Source organism: Corvus brachyrhynchos, unplaced genomic scaffold (assembly GCF_000691975.1).
Source record: "Corvus brachyrhynchos isolate BGI_N302 unplaced genomic scaffold, ASM69197v1 scaffold3, whole genome shotgun sequence".
Taxonomy (NCBI): Eukaryota; Metazoa; Chordata; class Aves; order Passeriformes; family Corvidae; genus Corvus; species Corvus brachyrhynchos.
Genome location: NW_008237619.1, coordinates 3,215,603 through 3,231,523, shown reverse-complemented (window position 1 = coordinate 3,231,523; position 15,921 = coordinate 3,215,603). Strand labels below are relative to the sequence as shown.

The following is a 15,921-nucleotide window of genomic DNA, read 5'->3' as shown; positions in this document are numbered from 1 at the left end:
TTCAGCTTCTGTTTCAAGTGTCCTTGGAGCACCCTTTCTGACAGAAGAATCAGCAAATCAATTCATACGGCTCAAACGACATATACCATATTCTCCGAGCTACTGGGACTCCAGAAGCAGCCAGAACACGTGGGGATACACTGTGGCTGAACAGGTATCTTCTTCCTTCAAGAGGAAGCAGCATCTACTGAGAAAAAGAAAGCACGGGTCTGGAATTAACATGTAACATAAATCCTTTGGGTCAAGGGAGGAAATTTTTCTGATTTATCAACATGGGCAAAGCTGCTCAGTAGTCACACACGGTATTTATTCAGTATCAAAGCTCAGAATATTCCTTTCTCATTTGATCTACTTCAGATTAGCAAATCATGGGCAGCTTTTAGAGAAACAGCACAATACTACATGGACTTGGACCCTTTTGCCTTCGATCCCTCGGTAGCCGTGTACGATGGGGTTTCTCAACAGAGCATTTCGTAGACTTGGAGGATGTGTGTACCTAAGTAAGTAAAACTGACCCTTAAAACACTGCTGACAATTGGTTTATAGTGTCATAACCTGACACAGTAAAAAACCCAATTATATCTTGAAAAATTAGAGAAGATTTGTTTTAACGGTCCAAGTTTAACAGTTATTTAAATGTGGTCATTTTATTGTGTCGGGTTCTTTTTTAAGTATGTTTTGGAAAAGCTCATTAAGAGCTTAAAGAATATATATCCTTTTAAAAGTCCACAGAAGCTAAACTGCTTCCTATAGAGTTGATTTAAAAAGCAGACAGAAAGCAATTCCTGAGGAGAAAAATAAAAGATAAAAAACTCCATCTATTTCAGTAACAAAACTGTATCCAGTGTGGAATAAAGCCTCAGCAGAACAAAACAGAGAATGAGACATAGCAGTTGGTAAAAGCAGTATTTATAGATCAGCACAGGAGTACATGAAATGAAGTGTCACAATCTCAGAAGTTGCTTAGGACTGTGCTAAAATTGGACACAATTTTTGGACAAAATTTTGTCAAACTTAGGGAAAAATTACTAAATGATTCAGTTGGACAAGCACAACACATGCATTTATTCCTGCAGAACACTTTTCCTGTGAAGATACTGCAGTCCTTAAAAATGGACAGGAGCAGGTAGAACTAAACTCATACAGTTTCAGTGCTTAAAATAGTTACTAAGACAGCATCTGTCAGTCTGACTGAAACCACCAATAAGAAAATGGGCGAACTTCTCACAATATACTTTGAATTGAATATGCTTTGAATTTTATTGACTTAAAAGTACCTTTCTTTGTGAAAATGAGTTTCATTTTGAAACACAGCTTTTGAAAAGATCTTTTATTATTTATGAGATAGGAATTTAGCTTGGAGAGTCTCAGAGTGAGTTTTCCAGGGCTCTTCCACCTGAAAGGTGACATCAGTTTCATTCACTCTGAGCAGAAACAAAGTAGGAGAGAATAGCTAAAAGCCATAATTTACCTTCCCTCCTGCTGAGCCTTCAGCTAGTGCCCTTGGGCAACTGGAAGGAAGCACCCAGTTATTCCCTCACAATTTCTAATACTGATATGGGTGGATAGCAGCAATCACTTCTGCCTTATTACAAATTTACCTGAAGATACTTTACTCAGTTTTCTGAAAAAAACCCCACTGACTTTCCCACCAGAAAAATTCCTCACAGAGAAAAGCCCTAACTGTCTCTAATTATTGGTTGTGCATCCATGTGCCTGATGGCTGTGATCACAGCAGCTGCCAGGCAGACTCCAGGATGAGTTATGTTTCCAGAAGGATAATCCTAATGATTGTCGTATGACAGGACTAAAGCCATTTACATAAACACATTTACAGGCACTCCCACTGAAGTATGTTCATGATTTCAAAGCAAGGCTAGTTAACTCCCAGACTGAAATAAACTTCCTAATGCTAATGTGACAGGAATTGACATGCAGAGTTTTTGAGAAGGCATATAGTAGCAAAGAAGCATCAAGCTAGAAGTTACAAAAACTATTGTGGATAAAGTAGAACAATTCTTTTCAAAATTTTTGTTCCTGATTAGTGATAACTCTGAAATGGAAAGCCTGTACAACCTATGCAGGAATCTGGCTCAGGGGCTGTACTTCCAGAAGAAAATATTTGCAAAAGCTGGCAAATCTGAAGACTGTAGTTGTTGACAGGATCTTTAAATTAATTTTGTGATTTTTTTTTTTCTAAAATAAATTTATTTCATCTTTTCTAGCAACAACATCAGACCTTACATGGAGCTACTACAGCAGTCTGGGACTCACCTCCAGCAACAAGCTATTAAATCCTACACGTCTCATATCTGGCCATGTTAGGATATGGCATGTTATGTATTTGCCATTACATATTTGATAAGATGACTTTATCTCATCCCACTTAGGTTTAAACCCAAAATTAATAACTAATTCTCTGTATAAAACCAACCATGAACTTTTAGCAGGTTGGATTTAAAAATGCCTAGTGTTTTCATGTAAAACATTTTTTTGACTAAACAATTGTTTTAAGATGTACCTTCCTGCTTCTGTGACTGAAAACCACACTTTTATTTCTCAGTATTTTCCTTTAGCTACATTTTTGAGAGGCTAGTGAGAAATGAAAATTGGTCACTTTGGATGGGTGAGAGAAGTAGAGCACATTTGCTTCAGGTATACTTCTCTAGTGCAAGTGCATTTCCATTCTTTCAAGTACTAGTAGTAGGTGTTGTGGTACACATCCATTCATGTCTATGCTTTTCTTTCCTCATTTAAGCTTTTGTACTTGGTCTTGAGTGCCAAAACCAACTGAACCCACAGCTACTACTGTATGTTGTTTTTTCTTACTCCACAGAGAAAGGAAATGGTGGAAACGTTCACAACTCGTTCTCTAAAAAAAATGGTGGTGACAAATGTTCTTTATGCCAAGTTCTTGACCTTGGAAGTTTCCTGGTTCCTATTCATTAATGTACCTTATTGCAGAACATCTTTGAAGAAAAGATTAGGATTCCATGTTTCTTTTATATGTTATTAATATAATGCTAATTAAAAGCTTTTTCAACCTTGGCCAAAGTTTCTGCATGAAAAAAGATGACCTGTTAAGGAAAACAAAATGTGTGGTAACCTAATGGCAGGGTAGGTGAAGGAAGGCAATTTTTGCTTGCTTTTTATTCCCAAAGAGCAGATTCTGCATGTTGTGCTTTCAGGATTCTTTCTGAATATGGACTGTACTCTAACTGGAACAAATTTAAAGATAATGTTGGATTTTCTAGAAAGAAATCCACATTCTGGCTTTTTGGCAATCTCTACCATGCTCCTAGGTATGAAACTATCCTTAGGTCATTATTAATTTCCCTGCATAGGACAATGGGCCTGAAATTGCCATTATTCATTAGCTGAAGCTGAAAATTCATTAAACGCTTGAAAGAGATAAATGAGGTGCAAGTTCAGTATTTGCCATGTAGGATTTCACATCTTGAGTCACACTATTTAATTATGAACAGTTCATTCAAAGATAAGGGGTGACAAGTGATGTATAGACTAAAGACCTCACTGGTTAAACACAGTCATGGCCTGTCCCTGCTGCCCCCTTTCCCTGTGCTGCTCAGCCTTGGATAAGCTAGTGCTCCAGACCCTAAACATTCCACTATTTTCCTCAGTAGCAGCACAGACACGATAAGAGTTACTGAAAGTCTTCAATTTATAGCAAAATGCAGGACTGTAAGGGTAAGCATTGCCTTTTATTTCAAATGGATATGCAGTAAAATTCCAAGGGTGCACCTGCTCCAGCTGAGCACCTTGCTGGTCCCAGAGAAGTTGCAGCTCTGCAGGCAGTGATGCCCACACCACTTGTGAACCCGTTCCTGAAGCACTGCTCTTTTCTGCCCATCTCTCCAACTGATGTTGTTGCTGCCAAGGCAGGGGTTCGTGATCTATCTGTGCATTAACTGCAGTTTTCATGCCTGCATGGCAAGTTAAACCAAAACGGGGGTAGTTCAGGAGCTGGTTTGCAGATAGACAGCAGATATCCCTGGAGCGTGGATGACAAAGCCCATCAGTGAGGTGGAAGGCAAAATGAAGTACTCTCAGCTATCACCTGCTGTCAGCTAGTGAGGTAACTGCCCAACCATTATGAGCCATTTTAGGGTTGTCAGAGCCATAAAATTAGAATAACCACTGTCTGTTGCCATGAGGACAGTCTTGCACAAGGCTGGCTTTGCAACCAAAACATCAGACAAAGCCAGAGGATGCAATTTGACAGATCTGTTGTACTTAGACATGACTAATTCCTTTAAAGAAGTTGTTCTGAAAGCCAGAGACTCAATACTCAATCTGCAAATCCATAGCTTCAAGCTAATGTCAGTAATTCAGATAATTAGTCTTGCTGAATTAAATGGGAAGAATTGTGCACGCGTGAGTAGCAGTGGAGGATGAGGTGCTTATTTTGTGTTATCAAATACATGCCATTCATGACGATGAGCAAATGGCTTTCACAGCATCTGAATATTAAACACCTTCATCTGCATTTAATTATAACTGGGAAAAATATTTACCCTGTGAATTTGCTCCCCCTATTTCTCTTCACATATTGTTTCAGCACTTTAACTCATGTAACTCTAGACCCTTCTTCACTGACTTTTCCAACACATCTTTATGCTGCCACCTACACGTTTAATCTCCTTGCTCTTTCTACACAGCACAGATACACAGGCAATACCTTAGCAATGACAAAAATAAAGAATAGTGCTAAACTAAAGAGAACTTCAAGTACATCTGTGCTGGTCATGGGAGTGGAATAACAGGTCTCAGGGCACAGGACCTTTTCTTCTAGTGCAATGGAGAGCAGTATTTATTATTGGTTTCTGAATAATGCAAGTTTTTTGAGGAAAAAACCTAAGTCCCACAAACACCAGAGCTCCCTGAGGCAAGAGAGAACACAGTTCCTCTGAGAGAGGGGAAATGTTGGGGTGACCCAGCCCACTGTGGGGCTGGGGCAGTGTGATGCCAATCAATCCCAGCCCATCCCCTGGATCGAGTTTCCCGAAGCGGCAGACTCAGAGGGTGGGCTGAGGGGAGGCTCAGAAGCCTAAGCTGGACCCCCTGGGTGGTGCCTGGGTCCAAGCTGCCTCCCCTGGTTCGGGAAAATTCTCTGTTACTCGGTTGTTCACTGGTTCTTGTTCATACCTCCCGCCTCTTGGTTTCCCCCCCAGTGGTTCTTGTTACATTGTATCCTCCCCGTGGCTTGTAACTCATTGGTTGTTTTCCCCTTTCACCGGGATTTTCAAATTCCGTATAAAACTGAGGACGAGGCTCCAAGGAGAGATCCCATCACAATCCCATCAATCCGATCCCACCGCATCCCATCACATCGGATTCCAGCTTGTTCGGGTTGCAAAACTTCTAACAATAAACCTGTTAAAAGCCAGACCCAAACAGCCTCTCTCTTCCTTTGTCTCCGAGCTAACATGAGCTGATCCCATCGGTTCCTGCCGTGTTTCCTCTGCCGAGAAGCCAGCTAGCCAGCCCAGCAAGCAGCCCTTTTCCTGATGCCGAAGTCGCTTCTGCGATGGACAGAAGTAACGCAGCTGGACTGTCTCTGACCTGGGGCACGCCAGAGCTCATACCTCGAGCACCAAACCCTGCGTTAGGGAAACGGGCTGAGAGGAAGAAGAATCACAGGAAGCTGGAGTCAGGTTTGTCTCTGTATAGATGTTAACTGGATGGATGCAGAACATCTGCCAGTTTCCAACTCTTTCCTGACTCATGTGAACATGGTGACTAAAATCAACAGAACGACAGAAATCAGGATGTCCAAGTATCTCTTGGTTGATATCCAGCTCCAGCAGCAGCTTTTTGCCAGGCAAAGCCCTTACACGGTGTCTGTCCCATGGGAGTGCCAAGTCAGATCTGAACCATGCTGCAAATCCTTGCCTATTCCACCAGATCCTTGTATCCCTAATTTTCCCAATCTTAGAAGAATCAAGCTGTCTTTGCAATCTCTCCTACTCTGTCAAGTTGAATTGAAAACAGCCCACAAGTCACAAAATTACAGTGACTAGACATAGGGGATAAACATCTACCTACTTAGGCAGCATGGTTGTAGGAGCCCTGCCTTGTCAGGGAAACAGAGGAGGGATTCAGTGTAGTTAGACATGACAGGAGAAGTAAGAAAACCTGTCTTTCCGATAATAATTGAAGAAAAAGATTAATACTCCATGGCTTTCTTTTAATAAGAAAAGCCAGTCATTCTGAACACAGCAAATAGGGAGAGCTGTAGAGTCCAAGTAACCCATATATAACCTACTTTACAAATGTTGAGTATGGGATAGGTACTAAGATGCAGTTTTCTATAAACTCAGCAGGTGAGTATATAGAGGTAATGAGAACAAAGCATTTACTTTATGACCTGAAATGGTTTCTTCAAACAGAACAGTGACAACTGGTATTCAATGAAAGTTCTACACACTACTTCATCACTGTTGTAATTCATGTGATTGAACCTGGTCCCAGATGATTTTACTGCATAAACCTTTTGAGCTTGCGTCACACTACTGTTGTGCCTTGCTTTACATTTGATCTTCTATTGTCTTAGTTTAAACTAGAACAGCTGAGACAAAATACTCATCTAATCTACACCTGCTGCTGGCTGCCAGCAAGTGTGAGCTGTGTTCAAAGCAATTTATGTTGGCTGATTAAGTATATAAACCACCCACCTGAGGCAGGTATATTGCCATAACCACTTCATGTAGAGTGCAAAATAAATTATTAATCTTTTGCATCATCCATAGGAAAAAATGAGCTCAGTTGTTAAAATGTAAACATAGAAAGTTATCCAAAAAACAAAAAGTTAAGCCAGGAAATAAGCAGTCTTTGTATGTGATTATTATGTTAAGCAAACAAACATCAATAATTACTGTTCTGCCTCAAAGACTGTTGAAGAGAGATGTATTTCAAACAACATTACATCAAACCTGCAGAGTCTGCTTTCCACCAGCTGCAAAAAAGAGGAACAAGTCCTTCTATGAGAGACGAGTGGTATCAAGCTGGATATCTGTAGAGGTGATCAACACAAGGCAACACAGCAAACATCTGTTCCCTTTGAGCCCAAGCCACATCCCACCGCAGCCCTAGGCAGGCTGAGTGCTGCAGCTGACTACATTAGAGATAGAACAAGTACTCATTGAGACCTGCAATGCAATTTTAACCATAACCTCCCAAGGGAAGCGAGCTTCCCTATGCCAGTGTCAATCCAGACAGGGATAGGGAAGGAAGAAGGGACAGACTGATGAATTTCAGCCCACTAGGGTCAGCCCCTAATAGCTTCTTTCTCTATGAGGCATTACAGGATAGTCAGCTTGGAGTGACACTTCCTATTCAGCTCCTTACTCCTGGTCATATCAGCCACTGCTAAGGTGATTTCATGCCGTTCCCTGCCTCCTTGGCAGAACTGAATAAGCATGTGAAATCCGATCTGAATAATTCAACTGTGTCCTGCTTGTGATTGAACGCTGCTGTGCAGCAGGGAGCTCACTTGAGGAAGGATTAAAAAACATCCTTACAACTGCTGTCAATATTATTATCATAAATTCAAGGCCCGACTGTGCAAGGTGCAAAGAGAAAGCAGTTATTGTGCCGTCTTCAAAATGAAGGTAGGACTATCTAAGGGCAAGAAAACAACCACAGAAAGAAAGCAACTAAAAAGACAACCATGGATGTTGGTGGTGGCTGCTTAGCGCTGAGAAAGAACTGATTTGGTAGTTATTTAGAAGAATGACCTAAAAACCATCTTGTTTGTAATTTCAAACTGGCTTTGGTTGAACACAGCTCTGAGAACTATAAAGTGCTGCTTCCTCTTGGTGTCTCTGTTGAAATATTTATGGTGCTACCCTTGCTGTGGAGTTCAGGCAGGAGGCTCAGTGCTGAAAGATCTACCACAAGCTTCCTGATGGCCTGGGACCTATACATCCCCACATTACACTGTGGGTAGGATGCAGTCTGATTTTTGCTATTGTACCTCATAAAGCAACTACATTATAGCAAAGCTACATGTACTGACTTTTGGTTTTTAATTTAGAAGAGTTTGCAGTAATGAGGAAGAGCCTATTTAAAACATTTACCATAGTGAAATTAAGAGGAATAAAAATTTTACAAAACCCATGCTTTTACTCATAAATCATTTGAAACAATTACCTTTTGCTAAGTGTACAAACTATTCAATCAGAGATATTATACTTTGTGGACTACAGAAATATTTTTTCTACAAATAAGAAAATAAGCTGACTACATTACTACTTCTCGTTATTCAGTACTACACAGTTCCCTACTCCTTTCTCATCCTCTCTGCTCCAGGCTAAGGTCTATTTTCATTCCCTTAATAATTGCCAAAGGATTAGATCTATCCCAAGTGCAACTACAGGTACTGTTTATAGCAACCAAGGATTACTTTGTTCCTCACTAAAATGTCCAAGCTACCTTCATTTATCCAGTCAACTGTATCAGAAACAGCATATACAGCAGCAATTACAAAATAAGAGAATTACAAAAAAGTCCTTTCTCTTGAAATGATAGCTTTTGTAATTAAAGCATGCTAGCCTGAAACCAGATATGGAAGCTGAAGGATTTTCAGAGAATTGCTTGTCGGCCGGATCCCTCTTTCCCACAGTGAAAGCTATGAAGTTTATTATGAAGTTATTAGTGGGAGCACTGACAACTGAGGACAGGAACTTATTTGACGGAGTCTTCCTTTTCAGGTCTTAACTAACATGTAAAATTGCACTCTGGAAATGAAGGGGAAGTCACCAATGCATGCTGAAAATTTAGGCACACCCTCCTAAAATCAGCTTCTGAAAGAACAATAATGAGTTAGCAGACATTAACACAGAAAAACACTGCATCATCTGCATTGTAGCCAGAATTGATTAGAAGAAATGACTCTCAGAAGTACCAGGAATAGATAACTGTATTTTTCTCAGAAGCTCACTAGACAGCCTGGGCAAGCCAGGTTTTCTCTGAATCTTCTTCAAATTGAACTAATCTGCCCTGAAATCTGCTAGCTTGAGACTGCTGTTACTAATAGTCCAGAAAGGGAACTCTCATAGAGAAATGCTTTGAAATTGTCAGTTCTCATTCTGAGCAAAGATTGAAAGTAGCTCATCTGTGTCAATAAACTGTCTGGCAAAGACTGGATCTGTCCTTTGCATTTGACCCTGGTACAAGTGATATGCCTTCTCATACAAGTCCTGCAGCATCAGGACTCAATCACATTAGAGAGTTGATCTTACCATCCCCTAAAATTGGACATCCTGAAACGTGTGTGTGTTTCAGGCTCACAGAAAATGGCTTACAGCACTGAAGAGGACAGATGTGAATTCATTACCTTTCTAGTACAAGATCACTTGATGTGCAACAGCACTACCAATCATTATGTCCAATGCAAATAATGGATTGTAAGTGTTTCTGTCTCATTATCTTGTGACAGGACTGTTATTAACTTGTGACTAAACAACAATTTTAAAGAAAGTCTCCTCAAGGACAGGCTATATATATATGTGTATATATATATATATATGCCTGATAAATTTTCTTCTTTTCCCCACTGCCTAGATTGCATAGCAAGCAAGTGTCCTAGATGGAATGGACCAATAAGTGGTTGCTAAACTGTGGGCTTTAGAGTTCTCCAAGTTTGCATTAACACAAGTAAATATATACCACAGATCTTTTTCAAACCCAGAAAAGTTGGCTCTTAAGATGGCATAACTGTTCACAATGAGAACATGGATTTCTCAAAAAAGGTTGCAAAGTGCCATCGAATTACTAGGCGATATTGAGCTCTGAGGTTTTTCCAGCATGTATGGATGTCCTGCTTACTTGGTATGGCAGTGCCAGACTATGCCTCCAGAAATAATTAACAATAGCAGCTGTACAGGTACTTCATCAGCAGAAACACTGGAGGGTGATGAATCCATGCAAAGATTGCCCAGGTAGAATAGAGAGATCGCTACAATAGACAGGTATAATAATAGGCTAGAAATGTTTCCTTAGGGTCTGAAGCTCAGTCTTTTAGTTTTATCTCTTACCTGGGCTCAATGTCACTGAAGAAGGTTTGAGTAATTTCAAGAAAATCAGAGTTATGATTTTTGTCAGTGGGGTTTATGTATTTATTTTAATTTTACAGCTTTTATACATGATTTTAGAAATTACAGAATCGTATTTTATCTTGAATGCCTAGATGCAATTTTTACAGCAGATCCTGTTGTGCTGTCTTTGCTTCTATGAGGAATGAGCACAGGTCCTACTGGGTATTCACCTTATTGACCAGAAGAAAAATAATTAAAATTTTCAGTCCACAAATATTCATGGATGGATACTCATGCCACTTGAACTCCAGTTGAAAGCTGAATGAAGACAGACTACTTGTATTTTTACTTGCATATGCAAAGATAACCATCTGAATTACCTGAATTCCCTTCCTGTTCTAGTAGAGATGCTCTTTAGCACCAACCCTCAACCTTGTGCCCACACTTGGCACACTTACAGAGGAAATACTTTAAGCACTTTTAAAGGGCATCAGGTCAGTCAAAAGGATATGAAATTAATTTAAATCTGCAAAATGGCTTATTGAAACAGCCTTATTAAAACTACAGTCACCACCAGTGATTCTCTAGGCTACAGCTTCTGAACAGAGGTTTCATTTTGTCCCAAAAAGCTCCAGATAGTTCGAATTAAATTCTCTGACTTTTTCTGCCTGTGCATAGTATTATCATAACTGTGAGAGAGAGAGCTTCTTCCCAAAAGAGCCTCAGATTTTTAAAACTACATGGGATGACTCAAGAATTTCTTCATGCAAGATGATACCCGTCCTGAAAGTCATTTAACACATCATCGAATAAAGCCCAAGCCTCAATATTAACACCTTCTGTAAAGCCCCAAACACCTCTCAAATCAGACAATAATCAGCCTAAATCAGTTGCTTACCATCATGCCTAGTGGTAAGAGTTAGTAATGAACTGCATGTATTTTTCTGATTTAGCTGTTTGGACGAGGGGTTTAGTCAATTTTTGAGCTGGTATGCACTAGAAACTTTGGAATATAAACACACTTCACATTCAAAGGTTAATGTTGATATGTCTGGGAAAAGAACAGAGGAAAATGAAGGTGTAACTCCTTGGTAACTGTAGAAACAGTTAAATAACATAGTTAAACCCCAAATATGGGTCATAATTTGCAACAGAAGTACTCCCTGAGCTCCATCAAGGAGAGCAAGTCTTTATTTAGTGGAAACACATCTGCCTGAACACATTGGGAGGAAATATGGCTTGGAAGAGTAAAACTGAATCGAAAAATAAGCCTGGCTCCTTCCAGGGGAGCGGATCATCCATGGGAGTGAGTTTGGCTGGGAAGAGCTCATGTCTGGCAGATGCAGCCGGGAGCTGGAGCATAGAACAGCTGAGGAGGGCAAGTGTCTGCATGAGGCAGCTGGAAATAGTGAAGTGCAAGCACAGGGTGATCTTTTAGATTTAGTTTCAAGAGAACTGCAGCAATTTCCTTGCATTTCCTTGGAACTGGCTTTTATGTATATTTGTACCAATGTTTCCCCTTTTGGATGCTGCAGATGAACCCTTTCATTCAGGTGAACGTGGTTTGTTGGGAAAGTGACTGCAAGATAATGACCAAGTGTCCAGGCAGCTCATGAAAAAGGGCACAGTGAGCAGGAGGGCAGAAAAGAGAAAAGATGATACATGTCATGTGCAGGTGGAGGGGAAAGGGTCGCAGAAAAGACTGTGATTCTGATCCTGTTTGGGAATTGGAAGCTCATGTGGCCTCAAGACACAGAAGAAACTAAATAGGAAAAATTAATAAACTAAAAGGATTGGAATGTATTTCTCTTTAAAAAAAAAGTCTGGATTTTGAACTAATACCTTTTTCATCCTAACTGTTTCATAAATATCAAACTTTGTTGCATTCAAACTCCTCTTCATTTATTCCTTTTCAAGATAGTGAAACAGCCCTGGCCTTTGACTTTTAATTTCACACCAGCTTGGAGCAGGGCTCCAAGTTTCCTTTGAGTGATGCTGGGTTGCAACTTGCCACAGTCCAACAACTCCTCAATGCCAGAACTGGGACTGTGCCTTTAAAACCTTCATACTTTAAGAATCTTGCACACAGAGCATTCTGTTCCAGGAAATAAGTTTTGCATGCTGTCCCTCTTAGAGACTTGTTTTCTTCTCCCTCTTGAGACTTGCATTATTTTTATTATTGGTTTTTTACTGTTTTTTTGCTTAAGGCTACCATGTGGAAGACTGAGTAATTTAGTCACCCAGCAGAGTATTTACCATTACACAAGCCATGATAACAGTGTGTCACTGTGCTGCTTCCTTCCTTACGTAGGGTTAGTGTAAGGAGGCACGCCTGCTGAAAAGAGACCACAGAGGAGACTCCAGCCTTTATCCCAAAAGGGCTCTCAGGTCATGCTCTGGGATTACACGCATGGCTGTGGCTGTTTCTGTAAATATCTGCCTTCCTGGCAGGAGGAAGCAAGAAGAAATCATAGAATCACAGGATATCCTGAGTTGGAAGGCATCCACAAGGACCATCAAGTCCAGCTTCTGGCCCTGCACAGGATAACTCCAAAAATCACACCATGAAGTGGGAAGTGGCGTCACCCCAAGCTGTACTTAATGGTGGAACCAGGGCAGGGCTATGAGGTTTTGCTTATTTACAGGCCTGGCATGGAGTGGAAACAGGCATCACACCTCCTTGGACAGAGGAGACTGGAGTGGGGTCAAACTGGGGGTTGGTGTTTTTTTTAAACAAGGGGCAGGGTGTTTGTGATCATGTGGTGTACGTCACCTCTGGCCTGGACAGGGGAGGGGAAGCCAGATGGGGGGCTCTGGAGAGGCAGTTCAGACTCAGCTGGGAGGCCCCACAAGGTCAGAGGAAGTGGAGACCCTCCACTCTTCATTTAACTTTGCAGGATTTGTGCAGAGTCCAAAGAAACCTAGAGGGCTTGTAGGTGTCATTGAGGAAGAGACAGCTGTGATTGGGGCATCACTCCTCTCTGCTCCTGGCTTCCCTGCTGTCCCCCACCCAAAGGGCTCCAAGCAGAAGTCAGGAAAGCCTCCCCGAAAGCATCTGAGGCACAGAACTTGGGTTCTAGGAGGCTGGAGTTGGGTGGAAGAGGAATCATACACAGCACATAAGTCGGTTCTCAACAGGCTATTGATCATGTAGTAAAAATTTTAAATAAATATTTTTTAAAAGGCCATTTGATAACTCTTGCTATTCTCTCCTTTGGAAATCTTTGACAACTGCCATTGCTTAGCTCTCAGAAAGCAACTCCACCTCAGAAATCACTTCTTGAAAAAATGGTTGCAGCAAAGAGCGAACTCACTATTTCTTCTTACACCTCCCACACAGAAGTGTCAGGAAGGTAGGTAGTGCCAAAACATTTTTTACGATGACTGGCAACTTGCTTGCATGCCAAGAGAAAGGAACTTGTGAGAACATGCAAAAGTGTAATCTTGCAATTCCCTGCCTTGAAAAAGTTTTTAAAAAATGGTAATTACTTTTGAGTTTGAAGATGAGAGCACTATAATTTTTATTTTAATCTAAAGCAACTCACCCATGTCTGAGTCTTCTAACTAAAACAGAAACAAGAGACAGAATACAGCATGCACAGGTAAAATTTAATTAGCTAATCCCTGCTCATTATTCTGGACTGCCATTTGTAATCCCCACGTCCTATTTAGGAAATTATAGTTTCTTCGGTAGTTCAAGTGTTATTATGTGCAGTCCCATCATCATTTTGTCAAAAAAACCTGTCTGAGGTGAAGAAAGAATCCTGCACAGTACTAATTGCTCATCGATAGACTAGTCAGGTTTACCAGCCTTTTTTAAAAGGAGTTATAAGACACCTTAGATCAGTATCAGCATCCCACAAGAGCCATTTCAACTATTTCCTCCAGGTGATAAGCAGATTTCTCACAGAAGAAAGAGCAGCTGACATCCAAACATTCAGATTTTTTTTTTAATAAAAGCAAAATATTTTATATTTGAGACCACAACTGTATTGCCTTAAATTATGTTCGGAGATAGGAAAGATCTGTGCTTCACAAGTGATGGCAAAGTCAGCGAGTCTTATGTCAACGTCTTTTGTCCAAATCTAATTTGATAGTGATGAAAAGGTGTCACTTAAGTGATCTCTCTACTTGAAATGAATTTATGGTAAGACACTTGATGGACAGATGCTTAAAATAGAAATGCTTTCTTTATACCTCTGCCAGCTTCAGCTGCACCTTTTTCTATGGATAAATAGAATACCACTGGTATCAGTTCAGACAAATAAATCAGCCCATACTGTTTCAAAGGGATCAAAGGAACACAAAACGCCCACCAAACTCAGAGAACCTCTTCACCCCACCCTTTACTGGTGCTGTTACAATGGAAACTTCTGACACATAATTCCTTCAGTAAACCACATTTCCATCCCAGAAAAACAGCAATCCTTCTTCACACCTCCTCACACAAAGATGGTCTCAAACAACATCAGAGGAACATACAGAGAAGTAACCTCAAATTATTTGCTTTCCAGACCATAATCACAGTGTTCTCTTTCTTCTGAAAATTCACTTCACCTTTGAACTCCCATCCAGCCCTTATATTTTTTCCCAGCTCTGAGGATCTTTTAAGCAACAGACACAAATCCACTGCAGGCTGAAGAAGGCATTTCCCTGAACCATAACATGTCAGGGATATGACTTCAAAAGTAGGTGTTTAGACACACCTGTATAATAAAGCTACAGGTGAAGAAAGTAATGCAATACTGTTCTTGATGGAGGCTTATCCTTGGCTTTGGAGAAGTTAAGATGCTTTGACACAGGTAGAGCATGAGACAAAAGCAGGAGAGGCAACAGAGGTCAATCACCACTTGGCTTTGGTTTGCAGTCCCTCCAGCCTTGCCTAATTCCTCTGCAGGAGACACACTGAAGCATATAAAAAGAGAACTAACCATGTGAGTAAGTCTTCATCCTGCCCTATTCAAACACCACCTCAAGAGTTAGAGAAAACAGTGGAAGTGAGAGCAGCTTGAAATTGAGGTGTAATGAAGCTACTGGTGCTGTATTGATAACTTAAAAAATATCAAAACAAGAAGGAAAAAAAAGCTCATTGTAGGCCACTGGAATAAACATGTTCCTCACAACCCTGTTCTCTTTTCTGCTCAGGGATGTTATTTTATTAAAATGAGTGGTAATTAATTGAGGGAAGAGCTCCAGGATACTAGCTAGTGCTTGCTGCCTCTCAAATGTTGGGGAAGAAAAAATACAGAGCATCCTTCTACACACAGCCAGCAGCACTCATGTTAAGTAGCCCCTGTCTCTGGTCCCTTACATAGAAGTCTATTGGAGAGAAAGCTGACACGGAAGGCATGCCTGATGGAAACCCAGGAGCAGGATATAGCAGGTGTTCAGGTATATGAACAATAGGCAAATTATTGGCTCTGACAGTGGTCACTCTACACTTGTTTTGTCTTCCCCACAGGATTAATTTTTTAAATGGTTTATTTTAAGGTCTGACTTATATGTCTAACTGCAGCCAGTGAATTCCAGTTCCCGAGTTTACATGTGTTTAGTATTTTTATGCTTCTTCACATAAGGCATCCTGTGGAGACAGAGAAAAAAGAAGAAAAAATTATTCCAAGTAAATTGCCTCTCTGAAGAGCTGCTTTAAGATCTTTTTACTGTACAGATCCATATATTGTTAACCATCATAGTAGCAGACTGCTATGACTAGAAATTTCTCCCTGATTTTTTCTAGCTTGCCAGTTAACTGAGATCACACTACAGACTGAAAGATGCTGTTGCTACTTGCTCATTCATGACCTACATAAACATCAGGAGGAAATCAGTCCCACCCAAACCCCACTGTCAAGTGTGTTTGTAC

At 40.6% G+C, this 15,921-nt stretch overlaps 1 long non-coding RNA gene across 1 annotated transcript in view; it reads right to left on the bottom strand.

Annotated features, from left to right (window-relative positions):
* Positions 1-15,921, bottom strand: part of LOC108446121 — a 38,004-nt gene that overhangs the window by 9,583 nt on the left and 12,500 nt on the right. The window contains exon 2 of the long non-coding RNA XR_001861229.1: positions 87-15,639. This is a non-coding gene — a long non-coding RNA (uncharacterized LOC108446121). The remainder of the gene's footprint in view (positions 1-86; positions 15,640-15,921) is intronic.